Source organism: Otolemur garnettii, unplaced genomic scaffold (assembly GCF_000181295.1).
Source record: "Otolemur garnettii isolate 467f Iridium unplaced genomic scaffold, OtoGar3 scaffold00223, whole genome shotgun sequence".
Lineage (NCBI taxonomy): Eukaryota > Metazoa > Chordata > Mammalia > Primates > Galagidae > Otolemur > Otolemur garnettii.
The window spans coordinates 1584499-1603964 of NW_003852618.1; the positions used below are offsets into that span (position 1 = coordinate 1584499).

The following is a 19466-nucleotide window of genomic DNA, read 5'->3' on the forward strand; positions in this document are numbered from 1 at the left end:
TCCTGGGCTCAAGCGAGTCTCCTGCCTCAGCCTCCCAAGTAGCTGGGACCACAGGCACCCGCCACAACGCCCAGTTATTTTTTGGTTGCAGCCGTCATTGTTGTTGTTGGCGGGCCTGGGCTGGATTTGAACCTACCACCTTAGGTGTGTGTGGCTGGCGCCGAGCCTCCATGAATATTTTTAAAGAATTATCGACTGCATATCAAATCGTTAGTTTTTAAGTTCCAATGAACAAAAATCATTGGTGAATTAGACTTTTCTAACATTCACATTTTGCCAGATACTGGTAATTACATTCTTTGGAATGATTTAAATTTATGGAGAAATATTTCAGAAGATCACTGGAAAACAAAACGCGAGAGCACAAAAATATCGTTATAATTCACATTCCAAGGGATTAAAATAACTTGAAGACACCAATCTTGATTAAAACAATAAAATGATAAGAAAAAGTAACTTCCTTATCATCATCTCATGTTTGGATTCTTTTATTTCTATTTTTCAAGTGGATTATTTCTATTTTATGAAATTCCCATTTGTGTATACTTGCTTTAAAATGGTTTATATTTTTAATTTTCTAGGCATTGAAACATTTTTATAAGTCTTTGTTTCTCAAATATGTCTTGTGTAACAGTGTCTAAGTCAGCATTTTTCTTCTGAGTTCTTTTATTAATTTCAACTACATATTTTGTTATTTTATGTTTTATGTTAAAATCACTTCAAGTTATTTTAGAGAGCCTTCTCTCCCTATTTACCAAGAATCTCCTGCATCCTTCTCCTATGGTATTTGATATTTTAAGGCACAGAATAAGGACATAAAAAGGAAGAGATTGGAAACTCAAATATTTCATTTTGTAATTTCTAGCTTCTAATAAAGAACTAGAAACACATACAAATCAGTAGCCAGGAGGGCAGAGAGATCAGGAGTTGGATTCCAGTCCTCCTTTGGCCTCTGTTTAATTACCTTACTCACAATAAAGAAGTTGGTGCCATTAAGCAACCCTGAAGGTTCTGCAGAGATCCAGAAAATAACAATAATAGGTTATAAAAGGGCTTAGCATTTGTTGGCATATTTGGAATAAATATCTCAATTAAGGTTCATCGTTCACTTAAATGAAAAGAAGGGTTAATTTCTGAGGGACATACATATTTTGATTTTTGTAATCCACACCTAAAGGGCAGGATGACCTTCCTATTTTTCTCTCTTGCAGTATTCCCGTTCCCTTTTCTGTTTCTCTCACTAGCTTTCTTCTTCTTCTTCTTCTTCTTCTTCTTACTATTCTGTTTCTGACTGTTTTCAAAGTAAACCCATAACAAAGTATTGTTTCTGTGCTCTTTTTCAGATAAATTGAAGGAATGTGCTTAAAGTTTGAAACTGTCAGGAGTTCTTTAATTACATCAAGTTCTTTGTAACTGGTTGCAGCAAGAGACCTACAGATTTCATGGAAGTTTCAAATCCTGAAGTTACAGCAATGTGTTTATAACATGCGTGAATCGAAGAATTTATCTGGGGAAAATTCATTCTAAGCTGTGACAAATCTGAAGTGATGACAATAAATACAGTTAATAAATGACCACTAATAGCAGTGAACTGGAACCTTTTTGTCCAAGATGAATTCAATCCCCACCATGCAGACAGGTTTTCTCTTTTAGTGGCTTAAAAGTGCTTCTGTTTTAATTATGGTTAAACACATGCCCTTAAAAATCAAAAAGGAGATTTGGAATCATGAACAAGGAAGAATGAAGACAAGAAATTCAGGGACAACCAGAGCAGACAGACTTGGGACAAAAGGTGAAACTGAGCCATCCTGGGTTCTGGTGAAAATCAAAACAGTAAATTCAAGGTCATGCTCCCGACAAATGTTTATGAGCTCTCTTACCTGATTCGTACCTGATTTAGGCACTGTGTTAGGCAGTAGGGACTCTGAGAACAAAGCCTTAAGATTAGTCCCTGCCCCCAGGAAGGAGGGGGCTTACTAGAGGGTAGGAAAGAGATGTTATTAAACAAGCAACTAAAATATGTGGTGGTATGATAAGAGTGATTTGGGGGCTGAAGAAACAGATATGGGCAGCTAAGCCAGGGAAGGTTCATTAAGTAGGGTGGTGGAGTCTAAGATCTAAGGCAGGTGAAGTAAAGGCAAAGGGAAGGGCTAAAGAGTGGTGTGGGTATAAAATGAAAAGAAGGAGAACATGGAGTTTGGGAAGGAAAGAATTTCATCATGATAATGCTTGGAAGACAAGCGTTGAGAGCTGAGGGTGGAGGTGCAGCAGGCTAGGGCAAAAGGCTCCGTGGAGTCTTCTCTCCCTATTTACCAATCTGTACTCAACATTCTCTTTTAGGCAAGAATCCTCCTTTTTCTCCATTTACTTAAATATTTATCACAGATATGGACTCATAGAATCTTTTTCCCCCCAATGGTTCATAATTCATTATTGTCCTTAATTATACTGGTGTTCAAATTCATTCATAGTTAACCAGGGAGAGTGCCTTCAAGTTGGCTTCCAGGTCCTTGTAACATGCTATTTTTTTTTTTTTTTAATTGTTGGGGATTCATTGAGAGTATAAGAAACCAGGTTATACGGATTGCATTTGTTAGGTAAAGTCCCTCTTACAATTGTGTCTTGCCCCCAAGAGGTGTGCCACACACCACACACCCTCTTCCTCCTTCCCTCTCTCTGTTCTCCCCTTCCCCTACCCTCCACCATATACTAGGTCATTAATTGTCCTCATATCAAAATTGAATACAAAGGATTCATGCTTCTCCATTGTTGTGATGCTTTACTAAGAATAATGTGTCCTGCTTCCATCCAGGTTAATACAAAGTATGTAAAGTCTCCATCTTTTTTAATGGCTGAATAGTATTCCATGGTATACATAAACTACAGCTTGTTAATCTATTCCTGGTTGGTGGGCATTTAGGCTGTTTCCACATTTTGACATACTACCATTATTTATTTGCACACCTTCTTACTTTCTGGCATGCCAAATTCTTTCAGGTTGACTTGAATCTACCCTGCCCCAGCCCCAAATTCAGCCATTTCTGAGAGAAGCTCTGTTTCCTTTCAGTGGAGAAAGTAATTAGAGAGCAGGATTCAGGGGCTTAATTGTATTCATTGTTTCTATGATGTTTGCTCCTTGGTCCTAGGAAATGCATGTGTCTGTATACATACACATTCATATGTACTTGCACATGTGCATATATATACATACATGTGCATGTATACGCATGCACATTTTAGAAATCATGAGCTTATACCTTCAATCCACCTCTGTGGGACTCTTTCTTGCATTATCCCATTCTATGTTTGTATGTGTCTCTTCTCCCACAGTGAAACCCCTACCTCCAACAATAATGGGATATTTACTATCTTGCTCCATACCTATACTAGTTTTAGAATTGCTTTACCCATTCATTACCAAAAAATCATCCACTAAAAAAGTAAAAAATTTCTTTGTAGTTCTTATCCCTTTTAGCCCCCATACTCATTCCCTTGGCCTCATTCCCTTGGTCACCTGTTCATAAACTGTCTTCTTCTTTTTTCCATGTAGTCATTGCAGTCTTAGAATTGAATTCATTTGCCTTAGTTTGCTATCAGTTCTACGGGGACTTTTCCCTCCACTTCTCATTCATTCTTATTGATTTAATATTAATTTTTGAAAATGTAGAACGTTCACATGGTTTCAAAAGTTAAAGATATGCCAAAAAGTGTACTCAGAGAAGTGTTCCTCCTATATCTCTTGTACTCAATTTCACTGTGTAGTACTTCTTTGAGTCCATATGTCACCATTTATTCAACCAATCTCCTATGCCTGATATTTAAAGTTAATTAAAATGGTTTTAGGGAGTAAGCAGAAAAATAAGTTAATTATTGGTCCCAGGGACCTCCAAACAAGAACATCTTCAACAGTGAAGTTAAGGAACAAAACAGGCCCATCAAATACACAGTTTTATTAACATTTTTCCTTTTAATATTTTGTTTTTAAAACTCTCATTGTTTAGGGGAGTCTTTAGTTTCTTGTCAGACTATAGGCACTCATTAAAAAGTGTTTAGTAATTTTCTCTCAAGTTCTTTTTCAAATATATAAATAAGACTTCTATTTTTCTCTTGAGCTTGTCCATGGAATTCTGATGCTCAAAATGTTTTATTTTAATGTATTCCAATGATTTCCACCTTTCACATTTAACTTCTTTGTGCTTCTAGATTTTCTCAAAACATTCCATTACTCTAGTTTATGTAAGCAGGAAGAAAGGAGAATTAAAAAATGTTTTTCTGGCCACTGTAACATAGATTGCTTCAAAGAAGAATTCACAGCACATGAAATGAATTTAATAAATCATGCACAGGAATCAGAAATGAACAAAAGGGTGAAATGAGCAGGAGACTCCTATAAAAGTAAAAAAGGCAACATAGATTTACAGTAACCAATGGTCTCAAACAAAAGTCAGTTAACAGTGTTTTTCCTTTGAGTACCAGAAAATATAAAATCATATTCTACCTCAGTGTTTTTTCTATTCACTGGAAGTTGGAAAGTTAATTTGTTGGAAGTAAAATAAATGTACAATTTTTCCCTTCTTTTCTCAAAAATTTGCCTCTCTATTGAAATGAATAAGGAAGGAGCTATGCAAACTTTTGTAGAAAAGAGAAGAAAAATGCCAAACACTTTTTTAGAAATGACGGACAGCCTGAGATAGGAACTTTAAGACATCAAATACATTTTCTGGGAAATCGTCTTCTCCCTGCGACTCTGGCAGATGATGATTCAAAAGCAGTAGCAGAGGATGGTTTCGATCCATCGACCTCTGGGTTATGGGCCCAGCACGCTTCCGCTGCGCCACTCTGCTGACGAGAGACAGTTTCTACTCTTCTTTGTATCATGTAAAAGATCCTACTTTTTTTTGTTGTTAGAACAGGTATCATGTGCTTTTTTGTTTTTCTTTTATTCTGCCCTAGAGAAATGAAATTTATCACCTTCCCTATTTGCCTAGACCTCGAGAGCCAGAAAACACCAGCAATGTCTTCCAAGTTCTGAGTTGTGTTTTCCCAATCTGCCAAAGATGCTTCAAACTGACATCTTTTCTTCAAAGGGCTGCTTTGAGCTCGGACAAGAAACTCCTGAGCATGGGAGCAAAGCCTTCAGAAGCCCTTGCTTAGAAGCCAGGAAGGCATGAAGTCGAAGTTACTGTTCATTCTGTTCCCGTCCCCAAGAAAATGTCTTTCACAACACTAGAAGCACTTCCGCTTGTTGGTCTGCTGCCATTTGCAGATTTGGGGGCTTCTGGTCTACCTATGCTGGCCTCTGACCTTGGATTCGTGAAAAGAGGTTTCTTATCCTACCCCTTGGGGATCCAGTCTGCGAGACAGCTTTCTCTCGCCCTTAGGGAAAATGTGCTGTCTCAGACCGATGCCCTGGACAGAGACCGCTGATACTTTCAGTCTGTGCTATGTAGGCAAAGTTATTTCTGCAGCTTTCCTCTTGCTTTTTTCACCAACTACCTTTCCTGCTTGGGGGGAGGGGAAGGATCTGTCTTCATTAAATTTTTTATATTCTAGTCCCATGGGATTGATGATCATTAATCCCCAACAATTCCATTTGAGTTTTCTCCTTTCCTTCTCTAAAATAATAGGTTGAATCAATGACGCAAGGAAGATTGGGGTTAGGAAGATATTCCAGAACAGAGACTGGAAGGATTCATGGGACAAAATGGATCCTAAGCAAAACTGAACCGGGTCCCACAAGGACTAGACCTGGAACCACTAGATTTGGAGTCTTGGATATTAGCCATCAAGGCATGGAACTGACACCCTAGAGCAGTGATTTTCAACCGGTGTGCCATGAGAGGATCTTAGGTGTGCGGAGGAAATGTTTAAAAATCATTAATTAAATTACTTTCCAAAAAAGTTCAAGGCACAGTAAATATATTCTTTTTTTTTTTTTTTACTTTTTAAAAATCAACATAATTTAAGTATATAGAACTTTAACTGTAGGTTCAAGTATGCCATTAGATTTAAAAAAGATTGAAAAACACTGCCCTAGAGGGATGAGATTTATCACTTCCCTATTTGCCTGCACCTCTCACACTAGACTCAGGAAGCTGCCAACCAGGTGCTTGACCCCAACCTCCTCTACACAAGATTCGAGGTGGAAAAACGTTTTCATACTCAAACTCCTGGCTTCCTCTCTTCTCCTACCCTCCACTAAGATGTTTACTCTTTTCCTCTCAAAGGAATTTAGGGCTGTGGCACCTGGGCCTACTCTCTTCACTGGAAAAACAATGAGAGAAACATGAGCCTTGGCCATGTGATGAGCTGGGGATTACCTCACTTCATACTCAAGTAAATATGATGAGGCTGTCTTTGTCTTCCAGCGGAGGAGACTGAGACATACATCTGAGATCCATCACCTGCATGTTTCAATTTCTCATCTGTGTTCATCAGGATGCTACTTCACTTGTAAAAGGTAAAGAATTAAATTACTTCAGAAAGCATTTGGTACCTGCGGGAAACCTAAATGTTGAACCACAAGTCTGGGAAAGAACCTTTGTGCCGTGGGACATCCGTCACAGTGACAGATGGTCGGATTTGTTGTGGAGCGTTGGGGAGGAAATGGAACCAGCAGTTTGTGGAACTAAAGCAGGGCCCGAAGCTCCCATTCCACCAGCAAGAAAGATAATCCGCGAGAATCCCTAGATGGATTTTGGGATGTTTCTCTGCCACCGCCCCGTCTGTCATTTTCCCCCGCATTAATGTGGGGAATCTGCCTGTTGTGAAACTACAGTCTTAGCTGCTTCATTAGAAGCTCGGGGTGATTTTTCCCAAGAGGAATTTAGAAAAAGCCTGGGCGATTTCCTCAGTGCTGTAGTGATGGGCAGAGCTCTCCTCCGGTTAGATTCTGCGGGACGAACCCAGCTAGCAGCCTGGCACCCGACTGCGTCTCCCGGCTCCCCGCGGGCCTTTGCCTGGCGGGCAGGCCCTGCTGAGTGTGCGCGGAGAAACGCTGCCGGCGGAAGGAGGCGCCTGGCTGCCTGGGGTGCGCCGCCTGGTGGAGACAGCTGGTGATGAGCAAAATGATATGGTGGCTGATGAGCTGAAATGGTTCTTTGGAAACAAGCCTTTGAGAGGTGGCCCTCACTAAAGCCTTTCGTGGCTATTTTTTCCTGCACATCGCAAGTAATATCCTCCTCTCCTCAGCGAAGTTTCTGCAAGTCAAGGGACCAGGATGAAGTTGGCCAAGTACTGCTGTCTTTCAACATACGGGCCTCATATCTGTTTTAAGCCTAAGCAAATTTGGGGATGGGGCATTGTCTTGCACTCAACCATATCCACAAAATTCACATGCTAAAGCTCTAAACCTCAACGTGAGTGTATTTGGAGATAGGGTCTTTAAGCAGATGAATAAAGTTAAATGAGATCATAAGGCCCCAATCCAATAGAATAGTGTCTCTATAGAAGGGAGGGAGGTTGTGTGTGTGTGAGAGAGAGACCAATCACCAGGATGCATGACCCCAGAAGAAAGGCCTTGTGAGGATGATGCAAGAAGGTGTCAAGGAGAGAGATTTCAGGAGAAACCAAACCTGCAATATCTTGATCTTGGACTTGTAGCTTCCAGAATGGTAAGAAAATAAATTTCCATTGCTTAAGCCACCGAATCTGTGGTATTTTGTTATGGCGGCCTGAGCAAAGTAATACAGGTGTCAATTGTGTTTATTAGTTTAATTATCAAACCTTAAGGTCCTCCAGTGGTGTTCATGCACAGTGGCCAATGGCCTTTCTTAGGTGGTATTTATAGTGGGATCAGTAGCATTCACACATTTTTTTTTTTTATCCACCTCTAAGAGCCATACCCAATTTCTTAAAAGTATCTGTTTTAATATATACTTTCTTTTTTCTCTTTTTCATATTTTTCCTGTGGGTGGGCTGACTTATGTTCTCCTTTGTTACTCTCCCTTGTAAAATCAAACTTTTTCAAGCGTTTCAAAATGAATTTACCACCTCTTATCCCTTTAGAATATTAATATAGTTAATTTCCCCGGAGTGTAAAAGTCCTCTGGAATAAATTAAGATACAACAGAAATATTGATGTCTGAAAAATCCCTTTAAATCAAGATACTGGGTTTAGTTTCCATTGTTCATTTTGCATACATTCACGGATATGGAGGTATAAATTATTTCCTTCTGAAATAGCTGATACATCATTGAGTATAGAAATGAAATGCACATTGTCATAAGACTGGGTTTAAATTTCCTTGAAATTTTATTTGAAATCATAAAAGTAGCATTCTTATTTTTGGTAACGATTTTAGATGCCATAAATCTACATTGCTGTGAAGGAAAGATGTGTTGCAGGCCTCTCTTCTTACCTTGTAGATGGCCATCTTTTCTCTGTGACTTCACTGTGTCTGTGTCCAAATTTCTTTGTTCTAAAAAGACACCAGTCATAATGGATTAGGGCCCATTCTAATGGCCCCTTTTAACTTTATTATCTTTATAAAGGTAACTCTATCACCAAACCTGTTCACATTCTGATGTCAGGGAGAGGGGACATAAGGGGTTAGAATTTCAACATATGAATTGAGAAAGCATACAATTTAGCTCATAGCAGACACAGATTCTTGAAGAATTGTTATATCTTCTTGAAGAATTGATCTTAATTTTTCTTGATCTATTCAAGTCAAAATTGATGTATATAGTATAACATAGTTATATAAATTTGAATTGAAATACCAACAAAGATTTGTATCTGTTATGCACAAATATACATATGTAAAAACCAAAAAAAAAAGGGGGGGAGAGAAGAGAGTTTAGAAGAACATATTAAATGAATGATAATGGAGCTTGCAGGAAAGGAGTGTTCCTTGTGCTCTGGGAAGATGCATCTGGTATTCCAGGTAGAGTGGGTTGAAATCTGGAGAGACTAGAGGCAGAGACTCCTGTGGGGAGGACCCTGTTAGAGTCAGATTTAAAACTACTCAGGCTGGTGCAATGGGTTACACCTATAATCCTAGCACTCTGGGAGGCTGAGCAGGGAGGATCACTTGTGCTCTGGAGTTCCAGATCAGCTTGAACAAAGCAAGACCATCTCTACTAAAAACAGAAAAATTAGGCCAGTTGGGTGGCTCAGGCCAGTAATCCCAGCAGAGGCCAAGATGGGTGGATCACTTGAGCTCAGGAGTTCTAGACCAACCTGAGTAAGAGTGAGACCCACGTGTCTAAAAAACAGCTGGGTGTTGTGGAGGGCACCTGTAGTCCCAGCTACTCCAGAGGCTGGGGTAAGAGAATCTCTTGAACCCAAGAGTTTGAGGTTGCTGTGAGTTGTGATGCCACAGCATTCTACCAAGGGTGACATAGGAAGACTGTGTCAAAAAAAAAAAAAAAAAAAAATTATCAGGTCATTGTGGCGGGTGGCTGTAGTTCCAGCTACTTGGGAAGCTGAGGCAGAAAGATCACTTGAGTCCAGGAGTTTGAGGTTGCTGTGAGCTAAGGTTGAGGCCATGGCACTCTAACCAGGGGAAACTGTCAAAAAAAAAAAAAAAAGAAAAGAAAGAAAGAAAGAAAGAAGAAAGGAAAAGGAGGAGGAGTAGGACAACCCAGGCCTCTGAGAGCAAAAGCAGCTTCCCACTCTGACACTAGGAGAGCACAAGACTAAGACCCTCCTCCTTTGTCTTCAGAAATCATCACCTCCTCATGCCCTCCACACACAATCATACTCTTTCTCTGCCTGGAACTGGAAGGCCACCCTTCCTCCCAGGTCTCTGACACTAATTTTGAGGTCACAGAGACAAGGAATGACTATGTGAGGAGACTCATTCATGAGAAATCACAAAGACTTTAGGGTGGAACCAGCTGGAAACTCCTGCTCCAGCATAGAGTTTGAGATACTTCCTTTCCTTCTTTCCCTGCTCAGTGGCTTCTCCTTGATTGCACCTCCCTTCAGATTGAAGGGAGTATCTATGGCCCCCTTTGAACCCTCCTCCATTTCCTTGGTCTCAATGCAAGGGACACATGGGGAAGGAAAGTGAGATTGGAAGAGTCTCCCTCCATCTTGTTTTTCACCCTCTATACATGAAACCTTTCCTTGCCCATGTGCTTGGGGGCACTTGGAGGCTCTCTCTGGAAAAGAGTTTAGCCTGAACTTTACAAGCCTGGGTGGAGTGGGGAAAGCAGAACCCTGTGCTTCTGTCCACAAACTTCATAGAGTAGGGCAGGTGGGAATCTTGTATTCAGGCATGACCCTGCCTGGGGGACTGAACCCACAGAGTAATGATGGCACAAGACACAATGAAAGAGCAGGAGAAAAGACCTGTGACTGCAACAAAGGGTGTAGTATCTGCAAACAGGTGACTTGGCCTGTGTTCATTCCCTGCCTGCTGGGGAGATGAGGCCTGGGAGGAGAGTCCAAAGCTGCTTGCCATGTCCCTCCGAAACAAGCACTTACAATGCCAGAAGTAGCTACAAAGCCAACAGATGTCTGATTTCTGAATGTAAGTTATCCAAATCCACTCACGTTTCTGACAGAGATTTATTTTCCAAGGAAATGTTGAGATTGTCACTGTTAAATGAAATCCAGTTAATTATTTGCCCACGTGAAATGTAACAATGACTTTCTTCTTTACCTAACTCTAGTCAGCGTCTTATTAGCACTCAAAGCCCAGACCTTGGGTTTCATATATGGCTCATTTATTCGGGTTTTAGCAAGAATCCTGCTGAGTCAGTTTATCCAAAAATCCGTCAGTTTGCTCTGCTAAGCCTGGATAGCTGATCAAATACCTCATGCCTCACCCTTGATATCTTATTTATCACATTAGCCTATCTTTAGCAAAAATCCTTTTGCATCAGTTTAGTGAAGAATTACTCTACCCCTTAGTACTTTTTCATCCACTTACCTCCACTCATATCTTTGACAATTTCCACTTGTCCTTTTTGTACTTGGAGTTGAACCCAATCTCTCTTCCCTACTGTAAAACTCTACTGTGTAGTCTCCTTGAATAAATTCTGCCTTCCTATGTTTAACTGGTGTCATAAGTAATTTTTTTCTTTAACAGAAATAACTAAAGAACTTAATATAACACTACAAACCTCAAGAAGGTGAGGCATGAGGATTGCCTGAGCCTAATAATTTGAGGTTGCAGTGAGATATGACACCACAGCACTCTACCAGAATGAGACAGATGAGACTCTGTCCCCCCCAAAATTTTTTTTAATTGGTTTATGGCAATGGATAGTTGAAATAATACTCTAAAAGAAGATAATTGAATTAATTATGACCAATTAATAATAAAAAGTAAATTAATTTTATTTTAGATGTGCTCTAAATTTCATAAAACTATGGAGGAGAGCCTTTTAATTGGAGACCGAGTTTCACTTTGTCCTAGACCTTCCTCCCCTCTCCCCAGAGTACGGAGCCATCATAGTTCACAGCAACTTCAGACTCTTGGGCTCAAGCCATTCTCTTGCCTCAGCCTCTGGAGTAGCTGGGGCTACAGGTGTCTGCCGCAACACTGGCTATTTTTAGAGACGGGGTCTCGCTCTAGCTCAGTCTGGTTCCAACTCATGAGCTCAAGCAATCCACCTGCCTCAGACCCCTAGAGTGTTAGGATCACAGGTGTGAGCCACTGCACCAGCCTGTATACAAATATTTTAATGCATCCAAATGATGGATTTTTATTTAAAATGCTATGACATGTAACCTAACTTATGGGTAAAGATTTATGTCAAAAAGATTAAGCTGGGGCATCTCACTCTGGTAAGAATTTGAGACACAGTAGCTTTTGTTTTTTTATTTTATTTTATTTTATTATTTTATTTTATTTTATTTGAGACAGAGTCTTGCTCTGTCGCCAGTCATCAGGCTATCTCACAGCAACCTCAAACTCCTGTATTCACGCGATCCTCCTGCCTTAGTCTTCCATGTAGCAGGACTATGGGCGCCCATCACCAAGCCTGGCTAATTTTTCTCTTTTCAGTAGAGACAAGGTTTCATTTTTGTTCAGGCTGGTCCGAACTCCCAGAGCTCAAGCTATCCGCAGTCTTGGCCTCCCAGAGTGCTAGGATTACAGGCGTGAGCCACCCAGCCGCAAAGGCCCACAAGTAGCTTTTAAATATGTACAAAATGAGTACTTATAATGACAATTAAATCGGTAATAAATGAATGTGACTTTGAGGAATAAGTCCATTTAAATATCACCTGCAAACAATAAATTCTTCTAACTCTTTCCACTGGCTTTTGGAGCCCTGTCCTTCTACTGCCAGGCTGCAGTTGACACCAAAAGAATGACCTGGATCTTTATGGCCCTGCCAGGGCAAGGCTCTCCTGTCAGCATACTCCGCGTTCCCTTCCCCCACTCCTCCGCCTCATGCTTCTCGGGTTTCACAGTGCTGCTTAAAATAAATAGTAGCAGCTGAATAACCCTACCAGCCCCAGAGTCTTTGCCTGGGTCTTCAGTTCTTAGTTCCTGAGCTGTAGAGCTCAGGCTTAACTCCCCATCTGGATGCAGGACTGGGGATGGAAAGATCGACTAGCTCCGGGAACTATGAACCTGGACCTCCAAGGCCAGGTACAGCATGAGCCTAGACACCTGGTCGCCCTGTTTCCAGATCTGTGCAATTTAATAAACCTAAAGGCTCTTAAGCTGCCCTAAGAATGCTGTGGAGTCCTTGGCCAGATGCAGCAGAGAGAACAGAGACACAGGTTCCCTGTGCTTGTATCAAATACACTATGCATGTTAGGCAGGCTATGGAAGCCTGCATAGCCCCTGCCACTGGTGAAACACTGGCCTAAGGGATAGTAGGAGGCATGCAGGATGCCAATGTTCTAAGACCAGAAGGCCTTCCTGGAGCCCAAATCCCAACAGTCACCAGAATGCTAAGGACCCCACACTCTGCTCCAAGCTGAGGGTGCTCATCAAGCTGAGACCCCAGTCATTGTGATAGCAATAGGAGGAAGGGAACGAGATTTTTTTTTTTTTTTTGAGACAGAGTCTCAAACTATCCCCCTGGGTAGAGTGCCATGGCATCACAGCTCACAGCAACCTCCAACTCCTGGGCTCAAGCGAGTTTCCTGCCTCAGCCTCCCAAGTAGCTGGGACTACAGGCGCCTGCTACAACGCCCAGATATTTTTTGGTTGCAGCCATCATTGTTGTTTGGTGGGCCCAGGCTGGATTCAAACCTGTCGCCTTAGGTGTATGTGGCTGGCACCTTAGCCACTTGAGCCACAGGCGCTGAGTCAAGGGAATGAGATTTAACTACAAAGAAAAAGAAAGGAACTTGACCCGGAATCAAGAGATTCTATACTGGTGGCTTTGAAAATGAAGAGAGAAACTATAAACCAAAAAATGCTCCTGGAAAAGGCAAGGAAACTTACTCTCCTTTGGAGCTTTGGGGAAGGTGTTTGAGACCCTGTGTTGACGCTTTGATTTTGGCCCACTGAAACTAATTTCAGACTTTTTCTGATTGTCAGACCTATAAGAGAACAAACATGTTGCTCTGTGCCCATAGCACAGTGGTTATGGTGCCAGCCACATACACTGACGCTGGCCAGTTTGAATCCCAGGCCAGCTAAACAGCAATGATAACTGCAACTAAAAAATAACTGGGCGTTGTGGTAAGTGCCTATAGTCCCAGCTACTCTGGAGGCTGAGGCAAGAGAATCCCTTATCCCCACGAGTTTCAGGTTGCTGTGAGCCATGGCGCCATGGGCACTCTCCAGAGGGCGACATAGTGAGACACTGTCTTTAAAAAAAAAAAGAAAGAAAGAAAGAACAAATGAGTTGTTTTAAGCACCAGGTTTGTGATAATTTCTTATAGCTGACACCCAAAATTGTTTTAGTCAATTCAAATGGCTACAAAAAATATCATAAATTGGGTGGCTTAAACACCAGGTATTTATTTCTCAGGGTTCTGGAGGTTGGAAGTCCAAATATCAGGGTGACAATATGGTTGAGTCCTAGTGAGTCCCCTCTTCTAGGATGCAGTCACCTGACTTCTTTTTACCTCCTTGTATTGAGGAAAAAGAACTAGCTAGTGCTCTGGAACACTGATCTTATTTATGAAGGCTACATCTTCATGACCTACATCTTTACGGCTACATCTTCATCTTCATAATACTCCCAAATCCTCATCTCTTAATGCTGTCACATTGGGATTAGGGTTTTGACATATGAATTTTGGGGAAACACACATATTCAGCCCATTGCATTCCACCCTTGCCCCAAATCATGTCCTTCTCACAGGCAAAAATATGTTAATTTTGTCTCAGGGGTGCCCAAATTATTATCTTCTCCAGCATCAATTCTAAAGTTAAAAGTCCCAAGTCTCATCTAAATATCTTCTAAGTGAGATAATAAGATTCAAGGTACAGTTCATCCTGAAGCAAAATTTCTCTCCACTGTGAAATAGTGAAACTAAACAAATTATGAGGTGCTTCCAAAATATAATTGCAGAACTGGTATAGGATATCCATTCTCATTCCAAAGAAAGTAGGGGTAACCAGTCCAAAGGAAGTCCCAAACAAACCTAAAAAGGCTAACACTATGAGGAATCACAAAGGACCCTGAATAGTTAAGACAATCTTGAGGAAGAAAAACAAAGCTGGAGGCATCATAACTCCAAGCATATATCTGATCTGGGGTGTATATATACTAACTTAATAGCAAAAACAAAACTAATAACTTGATTTTACTTTATTTTTTTAAAAAAGGCACATTTATTCAGCATCATGATCAGACTATATTACCTTTAGCAATCAACAGCATGGGTGCAAAAAAAAAAAAAATCTACATTAAAACCCTTTGTTGGAATGCTTTACACTTTCCACAGAACAGAAACTAAAATAACCTGTTATACAATTAGTCACAAATACAGTAGAGTTTTTTGCTCATACACATGAGTATTGTCTAAAACATGTCTTCTTTGTAGCAGCTAGGCCCTGCCACCACTGTGCTTGGCTGAGTTCACAAATCTGTTGTAACCTGTAGCTTCCCTGTCACTTCTCTGGCTCTCCTCTCCTGCTAAGCTTTGTTTCCTGGGAATAATAATTAAAACCTTCTGCCACTGCCATAGCTACTGCTGCTACTGGAACCACCATAACCACCTTGGTTTGGCAAAGTATTGGCTGCCACCAGCATAAGGGCCAGAGCTTCTGCCTCCAAAATTTCCTCTCTTCATGGGTCCAAAATTTGATGGCTGATTGTTGTAATTGCCAAAATCATTGTAACCTCTACCACCTCCAAAATTGCTTCCATCATTACCAAATCCATTGTAGCCATCCCCACTGCCACCATATCCACCACCATCATGGCTGCCACCAAAGCCACCACTGAAGTTTCCTCCACAGCCAAAGTTGTCATTTCCACCAAAACCACATCCACAACCCCCACCAAAGTTTCCAGAACCACTTTGACCTCTTTGGCCGGATGAAGCACTAGCTGTCTGTCTCTTGCTTTGACAGGGCTTTCCTTATTTCACAGTTGTGGCCATTCACAATATGGTGTTTCTGAATGACAACCTTATCCACAGAATCATGGTCATCAAAGGTAACAAAAGCAAAGCCCCTCTTCTTGCCACTGCCTCAGTCAGTCATGATTTCAATCACTTCAATTTTCCCATACTGTTCAAAATATTCTCTTAAGCGATGCTCTTCAATATCTTCTTCAATGCCACCAACAAAGATCTTTTACACAGGTAAATGGGCACCAGGTCTTTAAGAATCTTCTCTGGAAACAGCTCTCTTTGGTTCCACAACTCTTCCATCCATCTTGTGTGGCCTTGCATTCATTGCTGCATCTACCTCCTCCAGGGCCGCGTTGGTGACAAACCCAAAGCCCCTGGAGCGCTTGGTGTTTGGATCTCTCATTACCTCGCAGTCTGTAAGCGTTCCCCATTGCTCAAAATGGCTCCTCAGACTCTTTATCAGTCTTTTCAAAGCTCAACCCTTCAATGAAGAGTTTCCGCAGCTGTTCGGGCTCTTTAGGAGACTCTGACTTAGACATGATGGCGGTGGAAGAGAGACTTTAACGATGCTTCCTCGGCAGCGTCCACAGGCAGAAAGAATAACTTGATTTTAAAATGAACTAAAAGAGACTTAATCCAAATGGACACAATTCCTGGAGGGGAAAATTTTTTTTTTAAGTTAAAAATATAAGAGACTAGAGGGACTTTATCTAACATATGCAATCAATGTAACCTGGTTTTTTGTACCCTCAATGAATGTCCAACAATTAAAAAAAAAAAAAGTAGACTTTAATAGGCACTTCTCCAAAGAAGATAATACAAATAGTCAACAAGTACATGAAAAGATGTTCAATATCACTAATCATCATTAAAACAAACATCCACTGTTTGGATTGGCCATTGATAAATTCTATCTGGAAATGCCTGAATTTGCCTCATATTGCTAAATGCAAAATGTCACTAATTCAGCAGTATTGGAAAAAAGAAAAAAGTATAGACTATCTCATGAACTTAAAGAGACAAAGATTTCTTAGAGAAATAGAAAAAGAGGTAAATATACTAAATAAATATTACATAAATTGAAGATTTTGACACAAGACAACATTAAGATGTTTCCTGCCACAGGGAGGCAGAAAATATTTGCAATACAAATATCTGACCAAAAACCTTTAATTATTTTTTTCATTTTTTTTATTAAATCATAGCAGTGTACATTAATACTATCATGGGGTACAGTGTACTGTTTCTGTATACAATTTGAAATACTTTCATCCAACTGGTTAACATAGCCTTCATGTCTTCTTCTTAGTTATTGTGTTAAGACATTTATAATCTACATTTAGAGAGATTCACATGTACCCTTATAGGATGAACCATAGGTGTGATCCCAGCACTCACACTCCCTCCACCCACCCTCCCCTCTCCCTTCCCCTCCCAAAAACCTTTAATTACATGACATATGCAAATCAGTAATAAAAAAGGCAAATGTGCAGCACTGTGATTCAAAAGCAAGCTCTTTTCTGTTTTATAAATCATGGTAACTTTATGATTTACAAATCCAAAAAGCTGGTGATGAAAGGTGGCCAGGTATATCCCAACATATGCGATCTGTGCCTCAGGCAGTGCAGCAGCCTATTTAACCCCAGGTTAGAAAGCACACAAGTCAGTGACCCAATCCCCTGAGGCAGAGAAAAGATAGGCACCCAAGGCAATACTTCTTTTGGAACAACTTTCAGTATTCATAGTGAAACAAAAGGGAAAGGGAGAAAAGGCAAGTGAGGAGAGATGGAAGGGGTGGACAAGGGGATGAGGATGAAAGGGGATGAGGGAAAAGAGGAAAGAGAGAGGAAACTTCAGGAGTATTTCCACTTAGTTTCAGAGAATCACTATACCTCAAAGAGCACTGTTTACCCAAGAGTTATCTCTAACATTTTAAATGGACATTTTTTTGAAGTATGGATACCCATGCTTGGTATTAAGAAATTTGGTTTTCTCCTTTAGACCAATTTTATATTTGCACCATTTTTTCCCTCTTCCATATATATTTCATTTATCAAAACCAAAAATAACAAATATTATGACTCAAGACCTAAGAAGGCTTTCCCCAGTGACAGAAATTCTTACAAAAGCAAGGCCAGGAATCTTTAGGCAAAATATGGAGGAATTTGATTTCAATTTCAAGACTATTCTAGGTACTGACCTATGCCTGTTTCTCTGTCCTTCCAACACACCCAGACATTCACCTCTTGATTACAAAGAATGGCATTTTAGACACCAGGATCCCAGGGGAGGGGCCATGGAGAGCTGCACCATTTTGTGGCAGGGAAATGCCAAGCAGAAAGAGATTGTGAATGAGGTGAGGGGAGGGGTCTGCCTGTGACTAGTTATCTTCCAGGCCAGCAGAGTGTCTTCTAAGAGATTGTGAGGAGGCCAATTAGATCACTTACCTCCATTCCTACTCATCTTCACACAATTTCCCATCATTCCCCTAGGCATTGGTCATTCAGTTATTGTCCTACCCATCTGTTTTTTGTATATCTCTGTGATTCTACTTTTGGTATTATGATGTAAACCCTGCTATGTTTTTTGTTTCTTGGTTAGTTTTTACTTGAAATTGAAAAATCTACCCCTCTTGATATATGCACATTTGTTTCATTAATTGTAACTACTGCTATGAGGTTCATAGCAACTGCAATAATTACTCATTCTGGTGATGGACACATAGGTAGCCTCAGCTATCTATAGTCTCCATATGGACTAGTCTCCATAAAGCCACAAAAGAATGAAGCTGGAATTTTACTAAGAGACATTCCTAGAAGTGGGATTGCTGAGTACTAGTCAAAAAGCCTATATAGAAATAAATATTTGTTTAATGCCCATATGGTAAAATCTAAGATTTAGATTGGTTTTTGTTTGTTTGTTTTCTTAAAAGTCTCATTTTGGTCACCCTCAGTAGAGTGCTGTGACATCATAGCTCACAGCAACCTCAGACTCTTGGGCTCAAGTGATTCTCTTCCCTCAGCCTAAGTAGCTGGGACTACTGGCTCTTACCACAACACTCGGCTATCTTTAGAGACAGGGTCTCGCTCTTGCTCTGGCTGGTCTTGAATTCATAAGACTTAGATTATTAAGAGTAAGATCTTACCTTTCCTGCAAGTAGAAACTCACACCCTGTACAATTTTTATTGTAACAAAGAAAAACATAGGAAGTATATCAAACTCACATTGGTCTGAGAAAAATGCTCAGGGGAAGATAATACTTAAGGTAAATCCAAATAACGACTAAACTTATAGTAAAGAAGGAGAGAAAGTATTTTGAGTAGAGGTTAATTTTAAGTTTAATGAGTTTTTTGCTATTAATAAAAATTTCTTTGCCTTTAACAACCTAGAAATATTTTCAGCAATGTCATACTAATTTGTACAACTGTCCTTTTCAGGTTTCAGGGTTTCAAAGTAAAAGCAAAACCTGTTTTACGCCTTTTTTTTTTTTTTTAGACAGAGTCTCACTCAGTTGCCCTGGGGTTGAGCCACAACATCAAAACAACCTCAGACTCTTAGACTCAAGTGATTCTCTTGCCTCTGCTTCCCAAGTAGCTGGGACTACAGGCACTTGCCACAACACTTGGCTAGTTTTTTTAGAGACCATTTCTTGCTCTTGCTCAGGTAGGTCTCCAACTCCGAGCTCAAGCAATCCACCCACCTCAGTCTCCTAGAGAGCTGGGATTACAGGAGTAAGCCACCACACATGGCCTTAGAATCTTATGACAGATTCTTCTGCATGTTGGGAAGATGAGTGCATTTTTTCAGTAATTATATCCCCAGAAAAAGCCCAGGATTCCAACTGTGGAAGTCCCAGCTTTTGAAACACTTACCTTATCATTTATGCCCTACTAATATTAGCATAGCTCCAAGGGTCCCTTGTCTTTGTGGAAGGCCAAGATTAGAATCTCTCCGGAGAGGGCATGTAACTGACTCCATAAGCAAGAAAAACAAACTAACTTTACAGTTTTTTTTTTTT

The 19466-nt window shown here is 40.5% G+C and overlaps 1 non-coding gene and 1 pseudogene across 2 annotated transcripts; both read right to left on the reverse strand.

Moving 5' to 3' along the window:
* Positions 1–4772: 4772 nt before the first annotated feature.
* Positions 4773–4844, reverse strand: TRNAM-CAU. The gene has a single exon. It is a non-coding gene; the product is annotated as a tRNA-Met (tRNA).
* A 10036-nt stretch (positions 4845–14880) lies between these two features.
* On the reverse strand, positions 14881–15987 carry LOC100941002 (annotated as a pseudogene). Its single transcript, XR_154826.2, has one exon. The product of XR_154826.2 is annotated as a heterogeneous nuclear ribonucleoprotein A1-like (transcript).
* Positions 15988–19466: the final 3479 nt, after the last annotated feature.